The sequence below is a fragment of the Molothrus ater genome, chromosome 3 (assembly GCF_012460135.2).
Source record: "Molothrus ater isolate BHLD 08-10-18 breed brown headed cowbird chromosome 3, BPBGC_Mater_1.1, whole genome shotgun sequence".
NCBI classification, from domain to species: Eukaryota; Metazoa; Chordata; class Aves; order Passeriformes; family Icteridae; genus Molothrus; species Molothrus ater.
This window is the reverse complement of record NC_050480.2, coordinates 81425999-81443606: the sequence shown is the minus strand read 5'-3', so window position 1 is coordinate 81443606 and position 17608 is coordinate 81425999.

The window sequence follows — 17608 nt, the reverse complement described above, 5'->3', positions numbered from 1 at the left end:
ATACCTGAAGTTGTTCAGGCTGGATGGAGCTCTGAGCAACCTGGAATAGTGGCAGGTGTCTTGGACAATGGCAGGGGAGGATGGAACTAGGTGGTTCCTTCCAACTCAAGCCATTCTATGATTCTATGAATTTGGAGACAAATGACAAAAAATCAGGGAAGCACACACAGTCCTTATGAGATGAAATCACATAAAGCTACAATCTTAGGTAACTTAGTAAAATAAGGGGCAGAAATGCCATGACTGTGGAGAGACAAAGAACAAGTTAGACCTTAGGTAATTTAAACAATTCTCTGAAAATCTTAATTTTAATTTTAAAGACTCTAAATAGACCTTCAATAGCTGGCTTATCATGTTATTCCTCTCATTTGTCTGCCTGGTACTAGGAGAGAATGTCCACACCGAAGAGTCTGACTTTTTTTCATTCTTCAGAAACTACAGTGAAGCAGTTTTACATCATAACCTGTCATCTTAGATTTTTGACTGGGTTTTAGATATATGACAGGACTGTAGTAAGAGTACAGAATCATTATAGTACAAGAGTAAAGATAGTGTTGTAGTATTTAAACATAACTTTTCAAAATAATTTTATAAGTTTCAAATATTTGATATAATTTATTTTCATTTGACTGTATGGAAGGAAGTATATTGAATACAATATTTTGAGGTTAGTTTGTAGAAACCTGTCTTTCAGCCTGCCTACTTTGCCAGCTGATGGGCCAGTTCTTCTGGATGAGTTTCAAGGTGCAGAAAGTCCCATTGAAGGGAGTATGTCCTTTTGGCTAGACTGGCTTGATTCCAGCACTACTGTTCTGTCAATGCACTCTCAAGATGTAAAATTATAGAATTTTTAAGGTTCCTTCCCTATTCTTCAGCAGCTGGCATATAATACAGTGGGTTGATTCCTTTTACCAAGCTTTGCCTTTTTGAGAGACAGGAGTCAAATTATTTTTTTCAGCAGGGGTTGGACCAGAGGGCCTTCTGAACTTCCTTATAACCATAAATAATTTCATAACTTTCTGCTTTGTGAAATGGATTTCAAAACATAGTGTGTTTTTAATCTGTGAGTATGGTAATTTCTCATGGTCATGTCAGCATGCTAACTTAATCTGTGCTGTCAATCAATGTACATGGCTGATACAGTCCCCTCATAGACTGTGCAACGTTGTAGGCTGGAATAATTTACACCAGCACTGAAAGATGGAATTGCTAATGTTAATAAGTAGTTATGAGCTGCCACAGTCAGAGCATACGCACAAGAAGACATGACAGGGTCGTTACTGTACTCCAAATGTTCAGCAACCATTTTAAATTTTGATATAGGATGATTCAGTGGTCTAGAAAATGAACTAAAATACAAATAATCTCACAAGTTAGAGTATTTTTAAATGGCTTGAAAACTGGTTTGAGAAGTTGTTTACATGACATATGGATAATATGTATTATGGCCTTTATGCAATTTTTATAAACTTACCACACTTTTTTGGAGCACCTTATCTAAGATGTGGGTGATGTCTTGATCTGAATATGGCATTAGGAATTGTGCCTAGCTGACAATCTTTGGTTTTTAAAAAGAGTGCCACAGAGAAAAAATAGGTTTGGTTTTTGGTACATTCTAAGAGTTTTTACATAAAAGGATCAAACTTCTTCAAAACTATTCTTAAAAATTGAATACAGTATTAATTTTGAATTGGTATTTTATAATTAACAAATAAAATCTTTCTTACTTTTAAAATTATTTTCTTTGATTTCTTAAAACTCAGGTTGTTTAAGAATGAAAATGATTGTTACAGAATTTGTAATGAAAATTATTTTTCAAGGATTGATACAATTCCAACTTTTTTTTTTCTGTGAAAATATCTTGGTTTTAAAACTTCACAAACAAAAGAATTATGTAGCTTAATGAAGGTTGAGGGAGTCTAATTTTTATTTCATTATTACTGATATCAGTTACAGATGTCTTTCATCCATCTGCATCCATGACTCTGATTTAGTAAAATGCCCCCAAATTTTCTAGATATGTATTTGAGCCTAACCTGAGAAAGATATCTGTGGTGCAGAACTGATGTATGAAAAACACCCAAATACCAACCAAAATATCTTTGATGCATTTCCAAATCTTTTTAGACCCTGGATAAAGACCTGAGAGCCCTTTTCCCCTTGTGGATGTCATAGCACCTTGCAACACTGAGATTTTAGTCAGGATTTCCAAAGTGTTTGACTAAATATTCCATGCTAGGATATTCTACTGGTTTTGTAAGTTGAACCTCAAATTAAATAAATAATGAGGGAAGAATAAATCCATGACAAAATGCTCAGAAGAGGATAAGGACCAATTATTCCCATTAGCAAATGAAAGTTGAAGAAGAATTGTTTAAAAAATACAGAGGAAATATGTAGGATAAATATTATGTAAGTCATTGATAGAAATTAAATCTAACAAGCAATTTAATGAGGATGGAGGAGATGGGCAAGGTTAAGAATCTTCTTTTTGGAATGGTTAGTTTAATTATCACTGACAATATGGAGGAAATTAACATATTAATGATCAACCAAAGGTTTATTGTATTCCAAATTATTCTAGAAATTTTCTTGTGGTTATACCAAGTGTGTATAAACCTCTGTGTCTTGAGATCAAAATAAAGTCAGTGATGAGTAATCTTTTCATTTCTCAAGAAGCTTTTAGGGGCAGGAAAGTTATGAGCCAGAGTTTGTGTAGTTTTTTCACCAAGACTTAACCTAGATGAACAGCCTGAGTCTCCAAAGAGCAGCAGTCTGCCTGCTAGTCCTCAAAACTAATATAAATAATGTATGAATGGCATGCCATTTGATCTTTTCTATGCTCTGTGACTATACATTACCCTTACAAATTTCACATACTGTCATAGATCCAGACCTGCATTTTGTGTGGCTTTTGATAGATAGCTACTCATATTTTCTTCCAGAGAGTGTGCTGAGTGTGCTTCCTACATAACTTCCATCACAGACTTCTTTGCTGCACATGCAACTGCCCCTGTTTAACCAGAGAACTGACTAATGGTGTCTAAAAATAACTGTTTAATACTTCCATTAATTTACAATACATACCTTAGAAAGCATCCTGTCTGTTAGAAAGCAGAAGACAAACAAAAGTCTAAGCTGAACTTATCTTTATGCATACTTGTTTGACGAGAAAATTGCAATCCTTGCTGGAGCTAAGGCTTAGATTATGCAATGGAAAGACAGATTGGGCCATTCTGCATTTTTTTTTGCATGGCCACACAGTTTGAAGAATATGAAGAAAAATGCACGGGACAACATCTGTCTGAATCAGAGTCTCAAAACTGCATTTTTCATGCAGATTATGTTCAGGATTCTACTGTGTCTCACTGTGTGAATTTATTCATATCTCACTGCCATTTATTACACTAGAGTTTGCAAATGCATAATCTGCTACCTTTTCTTTTGCTGAGCAAGGAAACAAGGAAAGGATTAGCTGAAGGAATGTAGGCAAAAGTATCCCAATGATTCCTATCCAAAGCCTCAGTTCCCACTCTTGGTAAAGTTGGTTCCTAACTTCCATAATTATGAAGGAAGTCTTCAGAGTGATAGCTGAGCATGATTATGAAATCACACATTTGGCTTTGTGTAGGCATCTAAGGACATGGTAAGTACTATTTTGGATAATGAAGGTGGCTCTAAATCAGTCCATATTGTGTGCAAAAACCTCAGGTGAGTCATTTAGCCTTTGAGGAGAGGGGTATTGTCTGAATCATGGCAAATCTGTTTTTTGTCAGTATGAAGAAAAATCTAGATTCTGTGCTAAACTTGTGAGATCTGAGCACATATTGTTCTTGATGTTGCAAGGAATATTTTGGGAATAAGCTCCTAATTTAGTTATTAAGTATAAGTGACTAATCAAAGTGAGTTCTGCAGCTTATTTTCCATGGATATTTACAAATTATGTTTGCCCACATATGAATATATATGGCTACAGCAGATAATAGGCAGAAAAAACCCTATCATAACACTGTCTTATGAATAACTTGGCAAATTTCTTTTTCTTCAGTGATTCCATATCCAAACCCGGCTATATTACCAGTGCTGATCCATTATGGCACCTTATTATCCACCTCTGTATGCATCTAAACAGATTTAGATGTATATAGAGGTGGATAATTTTATTTGGATGATCTCTTAGAAATAGGTCATCTAATGCATTTTTCAGTGGGAGATCTTGTAAACTGTCTCTTAGTCACTTGCTAATTTTCTTACAATGTTATAATAATAAAAATAATAATTATTTAGTACACAGCGCATTTCATTTCCAAAGTGCTTTTGCAGTACTAATTAATCCTCACTGTGAGGTTTAATGGTGCATACCAGAGAATTATATCCTGGCTTAATGCCAATTGCCAATCAACTGACAAGATTCTAATTTCAGAAGATCTCCTAAGAGGAAAAAGGCATAATTTAAATTAGCCTGGACAGCAGTGGCAGTTTTTATGGAGAGAATTCATAGGTCTTTGGAGTGCTGTGAATGTCGAGATGCTTGGTTTGAGGCTGAAATTACAAAATTCCAAAGAGATAACAACTTCAATTTTAAAAACTATTATATTAAGAACAGCTAACGCTACTTTAAAAAATATCTTAAAAATATGTGTTTAGAATGGTTTCTTGATTATTTAGGGACCATAAAAAACCCAGATACATCATTAGCTGAAAATAATAGACTACTAGGTTGGGAGGCACCTCAAGTATCTTATAGTCCAACCTTTCCTGGCAAAAGCACAGTCTAGATTAGATGGCCCAGGACCATGTCCAGGTAAATCTTGAGAGTGTCCTGTGTTGGGGAATCCTCCACTTTCCTGAGAAGAGTATTCCAACAGATGATTTTTCTCATTGTGAGCAATTTTCTTCTTGTGTTCAAATGGAATCTCACCATGATTAACTTATACCCATTACCCCTTATCTTTTTTCCATGTTATCCCTTGTGAAAAAGGAAGTCTCTGACTCCTTTGTAGCTACTCTTTTAATACTGGATTACTTACTGTATGTCACTTGTAGGAGAACATAGGTACAAGGACTAAATTATGCAGTCTAAACTACTCTTGTAGTATGGAAATTTGTTCCACACAATATTTTCTTTTCTGGCATAACTAGCAGAAGTATTTTCTACCCCCTGCTAGTGCTTGCATAGAAGATGAATCATTATAATAACCTGGGTCTGTAAAAACACCACCACAAATTATCTTTCCTTCCCCCACAAATCTTTAAAACTGTGAAAGAAATTAAAAATGTTAAGTTTTGTCTGCTGTCCTACAAAACTACAAGCAGCTGAGAGTGACTAATGAGGATAGTCAGGATGTTGTGAATAACTTTCTTGCTTGAGAAAAGAACATGGATGTATATTCAAAATATAAGTTTATAGATGGAAGATATGAGAATTTCTGACTTCTGGGCCTGTGTTGAATGCTCTGTTATTTTCAAGAGATAGAGTGTATTGGGCTTAGTATTCCTTGTTAGTGCAGATTGCTGGTATGCTGTCAGTGAAAAGGGGAGACTGACTCAAACCCTTAGTGTTTGATTTGTCTGTCAGTGCCCCAGGAAAGCTGAGACTCTTTTGCCTGACCTGTCTCTTGGTGTCCCTTTTGGGCACTCTGTACCTTCAGTAAGCAGTCCTGCTGGATCAGAGGGTAGTTTCACTGACTTATTTGGAGTCACGTGCCAAAAAGAGAAACCCCCTCCTGGGTCTCACACCTTACCCACTGCCAGGGAATGACAGTCCCTTTGAAGGGCTCCCATTAACAGTTTACAGAATAATACTCTCCATTAATAAAGTAGTGACAGGTTAAGGTTTGAAGACTGCCAGTGATAGCATCTGACTGCAAAAATGCATTCAAAGCAGTATCCTAATTTAAAGCACTATACAGACAAGCTCCATTCCCCACTGAAAACTAGCTTAGGATAATCATCCATCACGCAGAGAACACAATTCTTACCAAATGATGTTCCTATGACGGAGACAGGTTCATCTGCTCCCAGAAGCTATGATGGAGCCTTCTGCCAACTTCTCCCCGTTCTTAAGTAACTTCTGATAACATTTCTTTGTTTTAGGAGACACTTGAGCGGCTTTGCTCCTACATCTAATTCAGTGAGGGCGCTCGTACCCTGGGGGCAGATATCTCAATATAGTACCTGAGATAACCTTGGGAGGGGGACGTGTGCCAGTCCAAGGAGAGCAATTTTGTCATGGTTGCTGGTTGAACAGCAGGACATCTTCCTTTATCTCCCATGGATTTCAGCTGCTGTGTGGCTTGTCAGCTGGAAAGTGTCGAGTTCCCTTTTCTGAAGGGTTTTGACAGACTCTGGCTGGGATGTCTCTACTCTGCTCCACCCTCCATTTATTTAGCATTTTAGATTGTATTGTGTGGGAGAGGTTGGATACCAACAGTGTTCTATCCAGGGAGTAGCAACTGTATTTTCCCCTCTAAGTTCTGTAATATTATCTTTTTACTCCCAATCACGTTCTGATGCATGTCAAAGCCTTTCATTTTGTGTCACATTCTGACAAAGGAGGATTTTTGGTGTACTGTTTTTGGCTCTTGTAGGGAGTGTAAGAATGCTGTAGAGAGAGCTGAGCAGGTACCTGCCCCCTAAGTGGTTTTTTTCCTACACTATTTCATTTTATTCTGTTCATTTCAGTGCCAAAAGAAATCAGACTTTGCAAGTTATGAGAGTGGAGGTTCTCTAGGCAGCCCTAATACTTTATATTGAGAAATACCTGCAGAAATCTTCCTCAAGAGGCTGAAAAAACTTGTTTAATTTCCACTGACATTTTTACAAGTGTTTACATAATGTACAGTAGTTTCATTTGTTTAATGCAGCCAAGAAGCTGGAGAGGCAATTTTTCTAGTGTGATGTAATCAGTACTGCCACTGTTTTTTTCCTTAGGGAAAAAGAAATCCTACCAAATGTATGTACCATATTAGAGACTTCAGAAACATGAATTACTTGACAGATTGTTAGTCTCTAGCCTGTAAACACATTTAGAGTATTTTTTAAAGACATATTAGCTACCTGATAGAGTGTAATAACTCCAAAGGGTTTTACTTCAGTGTATCGTATGGATACAGCCAGGGTCCTTAAAATACAACAGCAAATAATATATCCTTTAGCCAAAGGGAAAGCAGCAGTTGCCTCAGAGGCAACTGAAGTTTGTTTTATTCATCCTTGTAAATCAAAGTTTGTCTACTTTAGAGCTGCAACCAGGAATGTGTCAACTGCAAAATTTTCACTGTAACAGTTTAAAACATCTCTTTGGTAGCAGAGGCAGGATTTATTTGAGTAAATGGTGTAATGGTATTCTTCCCTGTGAGGGTGGTGAGGCTCTGGAACAGGTTTCCTGAAGAAGTGGATGCCTCATTCCTGGGAGTGTTCAAGGCCAGTTTAAATGGAGTCTTGGGAAACTGGGTCCAGTGGAAGGTGTCCCTACCCATGGCAGATGTGTTGGTACTAGATGGTTTTTAATTCCCTTCCAACACAAACCATCCTATGATTCTATAATCTGTAACTCAGTTGTCTTCATTAGAGATAGTTGTCTATATTGCCTTTATAGTCTACTGTGGAAAAGATATGGATCTTCTAATCTTATATCTGTGACAGATTAGGATGTGTCATGTCCTAGAACATCTGTTTCTCTCTGCTGATGGTAACCAGGACTACTATTACAAATAGCTCCAAAACTATAAATAAATGTTGAGTTATGGTGAAGTGCACACCAGGTAACTTCATGTCTCATGCATCGTTTCCAGTGTCTGCAGAATGTAACTGGAGTAGTAAGTGTGATGCTTACTAGTAAGTAGTGGAGTGTAATGATGCTCACTACATTGAAGTTAGTAAGTGCTGATTTTAAATACTTTGAGAATTCAGACCATGCTTCATGAAGCCAGAACCTGCTTCAGTCAGAATCCTACATGAATGGGAGACAGAATGGCTAATTGCCTGGAGACAAAATCTTGCCTTGAAAGAATTACTGTAACATTAATGTTTCTTAAATCATGTTTTAATTTGATTTGGATTTTTACCTTCACAGAATGTGCTGAGTTGTAAGGGACCCACAAAGATCATTGAAGTCCAAATCATGGCCCTTCACATGACCATCCCCAAGAGTCACACTGTGGGCCTAAGAGCCCTGAAACACTTTCTGTGCTCTGTCAGGCTGGTGCTGTGACCACTTCCCTGGGGAGTCTGTTCCAGTGCCCAACCACCCTCTGGGTGAAAAACATTTTTCTGATATCCAACCATCCTCATTCTCATGGAGGATTATCTTGAACATGACAGTGAAGAGGTGCAGTTGCTTACTGCTTAAATCTGGAAATTTGCTGATGAGATTCTTCAATTATAGGTTTAAAAATCATCAGAGGTGGTTTAACTGAAAATTTTCGACTAATTGTGGACGAAATGGAACTCAAACATTTATCAGGAAACAATTTTAGACTTCTAATTAGACTTTCAAACTTCATGCAGTATCATCTTTAATTATAACCCTCTTTATAATGGCTTTTTATTCATTTATGTACATAGAATTGCTTCCTTATTGCCTGATTGAGAAACTTCAGTTGGTAATTATTCTCAATTATTTGATGTATGACTCAAGTTGGAATCAATTGACCAAATATAGATAAATAGTGACATTTAAGATGCATGGTCTCAAGCTTCCAAAATGCTGTCCTATCTGTCCCCCAACTGCTGTCCCAGGGAGACATGTGTCATATCTGACATGTGGATATCTCAAAAATAATAAGCTGTTTCAAATGGCACTAGATGCCTATTTTTGGCACCCAAATGGGGTCCTCACACTATACAGGGATACTTTCAGATAAATGCAATTGCAGCTACAAATATTTTAATTAGGCGTTATTTTTCTGCCAAGGCTTGCATATTGGACTTTGTCATAAAAGAGCCACACAAAATAAAGAGCTACATGATGTTGTAATAGATATTCTTTACTGAACATGATCTTCTTAATACTATTTCCTTTTATATTCAGAGTAAACTTCCAACATATTTCCTCTCTATATTGACTTCACATTTACTCTGTTTTCTACACTGTAATAGCCTGATTTTTTATTAACACCAAATTATGACAAGTTAATACTGTTTACTTTAAAAATGTTACTCTTTGATGCCTCCTTTGATAATATCCTTTCAATTGATTATATTCAATTTTATTTGAAGAGAGGAAAGAAAAAATTAAATTCAGAAATAGTAGAGTGTAATGATGCTCACTACATTGCAGTTAGTAACTGCTTATTTTAAATACTTTGAGAATTCAGACCATGCTTCATGAAGTCAGAGCGTGCTTCAGTCAGAATCCTCAATTCCTCAGCCCTCTGAGTTGCTAAGGTCACTGCACAAAGCACTTGGAAGGACTGCAACTTGCTGATAGTAGGAATGTGATTCTCTGCTAAATTCTCTGAGAGCAGACACCTGAATGCTTTTGATTAAATATGGAAAAGCTACTTCTAAGCTTGGAATTGAAATTTAAAAGGATTTTAGAAGACATTTTCATACCATTTCCTTTTCCTTCCAGTGCTTTAATGTCTTGGGGTTTAAAACTGGTCTTTTAACTAGGAAAAAAAAGACTGTTGTCCAGGGAATTTGGAAAAAATTACCTGCAAAAGTTGATAAAAGAACACTAGAAAAATGGAAATGTGGCATTGGTCTGTTCTCCTGGTTAAGAGAAATGCAGAATAATCTGTTTTTGAAATCACATAGCACCTGTAATGGAGCTGTTGTGCATACATAGTTACAACAAATTTTTGACATATTTGCAGAGGCTTTGGAAAAATTATTTCAGAATTTAGTTAGAGTATTTATGACAGCTTTAACTTCCAGGCTTAAATTTCTATATGTAGATTTTAAGATATCTGAGAAGCACATATCTATCCATTATTTCTCTCTCTGTGTTTTTCATCTGCTTTTTTAGTGGAAAATCTTGTACCTTCACATAAAATATGCATTTAAAAAGTGAAGAAAACAATGAATGCTTAATTTTACCCCACACTGATGTTTGCTTAATCTTATCAAAATGCTGCAGAAAGAATAACATGAGTCAAAGATGGGTTTGCCAGTTTTGATAAAGTTTTCCCACTTTAGAGGTAAGAGAACTGAACTGATAAAAATGGAAAAAAAAAGTGTCTCAGAAAGTTCAAAACTGTATTGCAGACTTCTGTTTTATATTTATTAAATGTATAAAAATATTTATTGCTTTGATAGTTACAAAACAAATAGTTTTAATTTTTGTTTCCTGTTTTTTATATATAACCTAAAGATACTTTGAAGAAGCATCTTTACATAATGCAGTTAACCCTAATGATGTTTTTATTTTTCATTTCAGTCTTCAACAGTAAACACCTTGAGTCAGAAGCTGTCTTGCAATTCTTCAATTGTACAATACCTGGTATAATGGTCGATAGTAAGATTTGTAGGTACATCAGAGTACAAATAAATAGGAAGGATCTCTTAAAGCAATATTGAAATAAATATTAACACAGAGAGAATTTCCTGCCCACACTCTCTTTATATTTATAGTAAGAAATACTGTTATATGAGCCAGCTTTTTTACAAGGAAGGAATGCAGAATAGATCCATTGCCTTACTTTGCCAGCTGAACTAACAACCCCCAAAAAAGTGTATGGATGTAGTACTAGCCTGGATGACTCTTTCCCTGAGTCATGGTGGGGATTGTAACACAACCTGTCTCATTCTATCTAGTTCAGATACAGTCTGTAGACTATAAGATTTCATTCACATTTGAAATCAGTTAACAAAAAGTAATGGAAAGTGTTTTGTACTCCATATAAGTTTTTGTGGTTTGTCTTTCAAGCATTTCCTCTCTGAGAACACAGGTATTGACATGACAGGTGGCCTCAATCTTCTTTGTATAGTCTATTTTCATCTATTCATTCATGGTTTTAATTTCTAGTGGCTTGAATTGATGGGCTAGATTGTAAAGCAAATTTTCAATTCTGTATGCATCATGAAATATATAGGTAGTACTAATAATTTCTGAAATTAATTTCAAACCCTACATGGAATTTTATAGAGTAAATTGTATGTTTGTTTTTTTTTTTTAAATTTGGGACTGCATTGATAAACAATTTCACACAATTCTGTCGTTGTGCCTATGCTGGCCATTGGAGCTGCATGCGTTCTTCCAAGACAGTAGAAGCACCACTATCTTGTAGAATTTTACTTTGAGCTTACACATAGCTGAGCTTAAATACAGCTGCCAAACTCTACTGCCTAATTTAGACTTGATCCTCGGTTTTGTAAGCCCAGCAGGAGCATTTGAGTAGATCCTATTTTGCACACACTAAACAGGAATTTTAGGAATGCAGGATCTGCTATACTGTGCCAAGCCTGAGGTTTGATGTCCTGTTTCAGCAGTGTCTGGTGCCAGAGAGTCAGCTGAAAGTGCCAGAATTCTCTGAAGACTGGCTCATGGGGAAATGCCTTCCCCCAGTCTGAGTATGGTGCATATGCACTGTTTGAGGTTGTAGCCCTTGGAATAATATTATTTCAGCTGAAACAATCTCTTTACCCTTGTTTTGCATTTTGATGGCACCAATTGCCCTTTAATGTTGTATGATGAGAAATGAGCCCCACAGAAGTGGTCTTTATTAGGTGGTCCTCTACATTTCTTAACCTATATCAGATCCTCTCTAATAACTTATGTTTGTAGCTTGTATTGTACAAGTTTCAACTGTGCCAAGCAGGTTTTACAGCACTGTTACCTGTTGTGTTGGAATTTAACCTTTAGCTTTAGCGTGGATCTGTGGAATAATTTACTGTTTTATAAGACTGATTTCTTGGAATATTGCAACTTCTGCAAAGACGTCTGTTAAATTCTGCTGTATCCAATGGAATTAGATGACCAGAACTGAGAGCATTTTCCCAGATGATGAAGGATAATCACTTCATATAACAGCATTAAAATATTTAATTTCCTTCTCTGTTTATGAGGGATTGTAAAAAGCTCCTTCAATGAATTCTGCTGTGTGTTAGTGTGATTGCTAAGCATGCAAAATATTGTAAAATACTTTTTCTATGTTATATAAAGCACTGTTTTATAGGAATTCAGGCATTTTCTGTGTGACTTTCCATATTATGATGCAGAATACATCACAAGATAAAACTGGATTGTGGTCAAATCAGTGTAGTTTCCAGTCTGGAGTAGACTTAAAATTGTGAAGACTGTTCTCAGGCAAGAATGCTTGCACTGTTGTAATTTCATGAGAATTTATTTATTATAATGCTGTGCCTCAATATGATGCTATTTCATGACATAATTTGCCTGTCAGTCCTGAACGTTTTGAAAAAATCCCTCATTCCAGCTGTCTCAGTCTGACAGTCGGGCAAACTTGGTTCTGTCAAAAAATGCAATTTGTCAAAGAGGACTTCAGTTTCCATGAACAAGTTCTGAGACCTCACTGAGCAGAGCAGCTGGGTAGCAGAAAAACTGAGCAGGGATAAAGCAGCATTTTTTCTAAGAAAAACTAGCAAGAGATGAAGAATAGTTACCCTTAGCCCTGGGAGTAGTGCACTGTACTAGGCTGTGTAACCAAGCCCTATGAAAACAAAGATATTAAAATCACTGGGTAAGCAGTGCTATTTCCAGGTCTTTTGTGTGTGCACACATAATTAATTTCCTTTGCCTTCTTCTGCTGGATTCAGGTTTAAATATCCAGGCTTCCACGTGTTTTCCCAAAATAGACACCAAATTCACACTGCACTTTTGAACCTAACGTGGAGCTTTCTCAGAGGTCTGAAAGGAGAATTAAAACGAGGTGTTTCTACAAAATGGTGGTTTAAAGGTAAATATTTTTGTTTTGTTTTGTTTTTGTTTTGGCGGCCGACCGGGAGCGGTTAAGTGATGCCAGCAGGTGTTTTTGGGGATGCTCGCAGGACTCGGTGGCTCCATGCGGCCGCTCGGGGCCGCTGCTCCTCCGCACAGGCTCCGGCAGAGCGGGCGGAGCGCCCGGCCCCGCCAGCAAAGGGCTGCCAGCTCGTGGAGAAAAGCCTAAACGTTCTAACTGATCACCTTCAGAAACGGCAACACTGATTCCTCTTTTTTTTTTTTTTTCTTTCTTTCTTTTTTTCCCCTATTTTTCTATTTTTCTTTTTTCTCTTTCCCTCTTGTGTTTTAAATGTCGTTAAAGCTAGGTTTTGGTCTCTGGCTGAACAGCCCCATCATAATTTAAGTCTGAAACAGGAGCACTTTATTTCCTTGACCTGTAAAGCATCTCAGAATGAATGGGCATTGCTGCTGTTTTGCTTACTATAATGCAAAGTCAACTTTGGTATCCTCTTTGCAAATGGTAATTTACTTTAAACATTTTTAATCTGAAAAAGAAAGCGAGCTGCTCTTTATAGAAAAAAGTGTGAAAGATCTTAATTTTTAAAAATTGTATCAAATTTGAGGTGCCAGTCAAAGGTAAACTCATATTGCTTATAATAGTCCAGTGCAGAACTAGTTATAAACTCATTGAAGAAATTTATTCTGACAAGACAAACATCTTAAAAACTTCTCCCAGTTGGTTCTGAACGTTCTGTGGTAAATGAGAAAAACAGTATTACAGTGGAAAGTTCAAGATGAGAAAAAGCACTCCTTCTTGCATGATTTCCCAGAAGGTTGTTTGCTTCTTCTCAAAGTTCAATTAATACCACAAATGTGCATCACCTGGCAAAACAAACACACCAACCCTAAGAGAGCCACTCCATAGCTCTCAGTATGTATTTATGTTGGCACCATAGGACTGTGCAGCTGCCTGCAAAGTCACACCTGTACTGCAGAGCAGGAGAGTGAGGGCAGAGGGCAGAGGCAGGGGAGCTTCACCAGAAGAGAGCAGAGTCCATCTGCATCAGCCCCACAACCTGCATGTTCTGAGTAGAGGAGACAGGAGGGCTGGGGTCGAGGCAAGTACTGTGGAAATGTACGGACTAGGGGAGCCAAGGTTAAACTGTTTTTCACATGATTTGTGTGGGTTCCTATTAGCAGCCACCATGTACAGTAGGGGCCCTGTCAATAACAATGACATCCCTTGCCCTGTTTAGCCCAGTCCAACAAATGAGCACTGGAAAACATTGTTCACAAATCAGCACAATGGGGCCTAGAAATACCAATAAGTCATCAGGAGCAGCCTAAGGAAACATGGGCAAGGTTACCAAATCTAAGAATACCAATGTGGAGGTGGACAGAGTACAGGTAACAGCTACCTGAGTACCATAAAATGCAGTTGGAAGCAGGTCTTTGAAGTACCACGTCTTACATTAGAGTCAAGGTTTTGTATTAATTATGTGACACACAGAGATACACAAATATGTAACATGTCTATTATATACTTTATGTATATACAGGAGGGTTCTGCATGCAATCATAAACTTGTTGAAAGGTGTTGATGTGTGTGGGTATGGGATGACTTTGCTAGCTAGGTGATTAGAGGACTTACAAGATCCCTACTTCCAGGATAACTGGCTTTTTAAGAGATTTGCATGAGATTTTTGTTGATATGTTTTGTATTAGTGAAAAATACTATGAATCAAATTTATTCTCAAGCCACTTGGGCAGAGGAGGAAATCACTAAATCTGGGGTTATTGTGTGGTTTACACGAAGAAATGCATCTCCTGGTCTTTTAGTCTAAGAGTTGTTTTCTGCTCCAAGGTCACAGATATAGAGTGCCAAAATCAGAAGTGAAATAGATGATGGTGCAGAAGATATACAGGTCATTCAAAAGGTGTGTGGATGTGGCACTTGAGAGTACACTTTAGTGGTGAACACAGTGCTGCTGGGTTAATGGTTGGACTCAATCTTATATGTCTTTTTCCAACCTTAGTGATTCTATGATTCTTTGTGAGACAGAAAAGTTTGATGTCTTGCTTTGCTGCTCGGCTTTTCACTCATTGGTTTAACCTCTGTGGTATAACCTCAGGAAAAGTTAGAAAACCATAGTCAGGAAACTATGCCATCCTGTACTTCCCCTTCAGGCTGCAAAGCATTTTTTCCTGGTGTCTGTAGGTTTTGCTCAAAGCATCATTTGTCTCATCCTTGTACACTGACTGGCCATCCATTGTTTCTCTCTGTGCTTTTCCAGTGGTGTAAACACATACCAAAAATGTCCAAGTGGCTGTATGTCTGCAGTCAGAAGGCTCACTGTTCCAATGAGCACCAGAGATACACATCTGCTCCTTTTATTTTGTAGTATATTCATAACTCACACTCTCCATGTGCTCTGTTGAGTGTTTACCCTGGAGTATTTGCATGCCTATTTGGTAAGCCAGTATTTGCAAAGGAAACCTTATTTGCCTTCAAGTTATCAAAATAAGTATTAAATTTATGTCCCATGCCTCAGGTCCTAGCTGCAGTTTTCTTTTAGAAAAGAGGCCTCCAGTCCTTCAGTACTCTCTTCCTTCCTGATACTGTATTGAATTATTTAGTCACATCTCAACAACATCTTTGGAAAGACTGATTAATAAAGAAATCAAGTTGTTTCTTTTTGGTGGAAAAAACATATGTCTATATGCCTATAAATCAATCTGTGCTTAAAAGCTATGCTTGAAATCTAAGCTGTATTGTAAAGCTAATGATATGTCAAAATAGTTCAGAAGTAGCTGTGCATTTTGCTGGATGTTGCAGCAAGAGTTAGAGAGGGATGATGGCTGCTTAAGCGATGCCCTGATATATGGGAATCCAGCATGTTCTGTGCCTTCAGGGCCTCTCTTTTTAAGTCAGGCAACCACTGGAAGGGAAGGATGGGGAATAATTTGAGCAAAGCAACTGCTGCCTCATTAGTTCTCATATTACTAGTGCTGCATAGCAGCCTGCATGATTACGAGTGCAAATCAGCCAAACCTGTCGCCAGCAGAATTAGTGACGGAGGCTGGTCAGTAGTTTGTAACTTATCAGTGTGTGACCTTCCTGGGGTTAGGGGCACTGGCCTGACTGCTGCTGAAGAACAGAAAAGCTTGTGATGTCTTTCAAGTGCTCCTTAACTTGTCAGATGCAAGGGACTGCTTATTCCTTGCTGCTTCTGCCCAGTTCTGAGACATGTAACACCCGCAGCAGCTGCCACCCCTTGTGTGCAGTGCTGCTACCTGAGCCAGGCTGAGCCTTACGGTCTGTGTCTCATATCATCTTAGTGGAAATAAAAATGAAAATGTGCACTTTGAGATCCAGCTTATTGATTTCATAGTCTGTTTTTAATAGGCCAAATCTTGGGAAATCAGTGGATTGTGTTGTGAAAGGACTTTGGGGCTCCCAATGAGAATTGCTGCATCATATTTAAAGTGACACTGAGCGGAATTCACACCACAAATTGTCACTGACGTCAGTACAAATGACACAGTGAGTTAGGGGGTTCTCTGTAAAACTTAGATTTTCTCTGGATTAGTCCCAGGAATAGTTTTTTCCAATCAAATCTTGAGCAAAAGCTGAATTACAAATTCTGAATCAAAGCCTCATGGGTATATCTGCTTCTCTTTCCTACAGTGAATCAATTTTAGAGATTCAAGCAATTTCAGGGAATGGTCTTACAAAGACTAACTCAGGGCAGTCAGTACTTTCTAGCACTCATCCCTTCTTGTGGTGTTTTGTTTTGTTTTGTTTTTTTTTTAATAACAAATAACATTCAAAAGTGCCTTATGGTATGATCACCATATTCAGAAGGAATTTTTCCATGAAACATGATCTTAATTACTGAAATACCACATGCAGGATCTTGATAGTTCATAAAAAGCAAAGTAACAGAAATGTTAGAGCTAATGTGATGATGTGTGACCAATGTGCACACTTTCTGTTCCTGTCCACAGAGATTTAGTATTTCACTGCTGTAACACAAGTCTGAGCTAGTATTAAAAGTAAGCTTAAAGTACCAATACTTGTCCATTAATTCATCTGATTGTCAGCATGCACTGTTTTCTATTATTCAGTCTGTCAAAACTATTCTTGTTAGAAGATTGCTGATAAAGAGCAGGAAATATAAATCTGGAAGACTGCCAAGAAAAGCAAAACTATCAAGGATAAAGGGAATAAAGAGATTTTGACTTTTAAAAAATTGCTTTTAATTTTTTTTAATATTAATTTGTATTACTGATTGATTTAGTATAAGTACAAGATGTTGAAAAAATCAATTTTTGGTCCTCAGGAAAAAGGATACTTCTGTCTTAGAACCAGCATGATGGTCCTGATTTTTCTGACCTTTGTTTACTCAAGCTCATGAGGGAATTATTATTTACTAATCAAAAGCATCAAAGGCAGGACTCAATGTTAAATTCATTAAAATGTGATTCTATAGAGGATTCCAAACTCTTGTATCCTGGCTTTTCTATTTTAAGGTAATTTTTCAGTTTCTTTTTTAGTTGCATTTTTCTTTGAAGCATTGGAGCTGATACTCTAAGAAACAATGATGTTCCTCCTTAGTGTTGATTGAATCACCATGACAAACATCTGAAGCTACAAATATGAGAATCCCAGTGTTTATACAGCAGATGCCTAGAGGGCAAGGTGCTCAGGCCATTTTTGGGCGTAAGGGTTAAACTTCACTGCAATAGTACTGTTCACTGTCA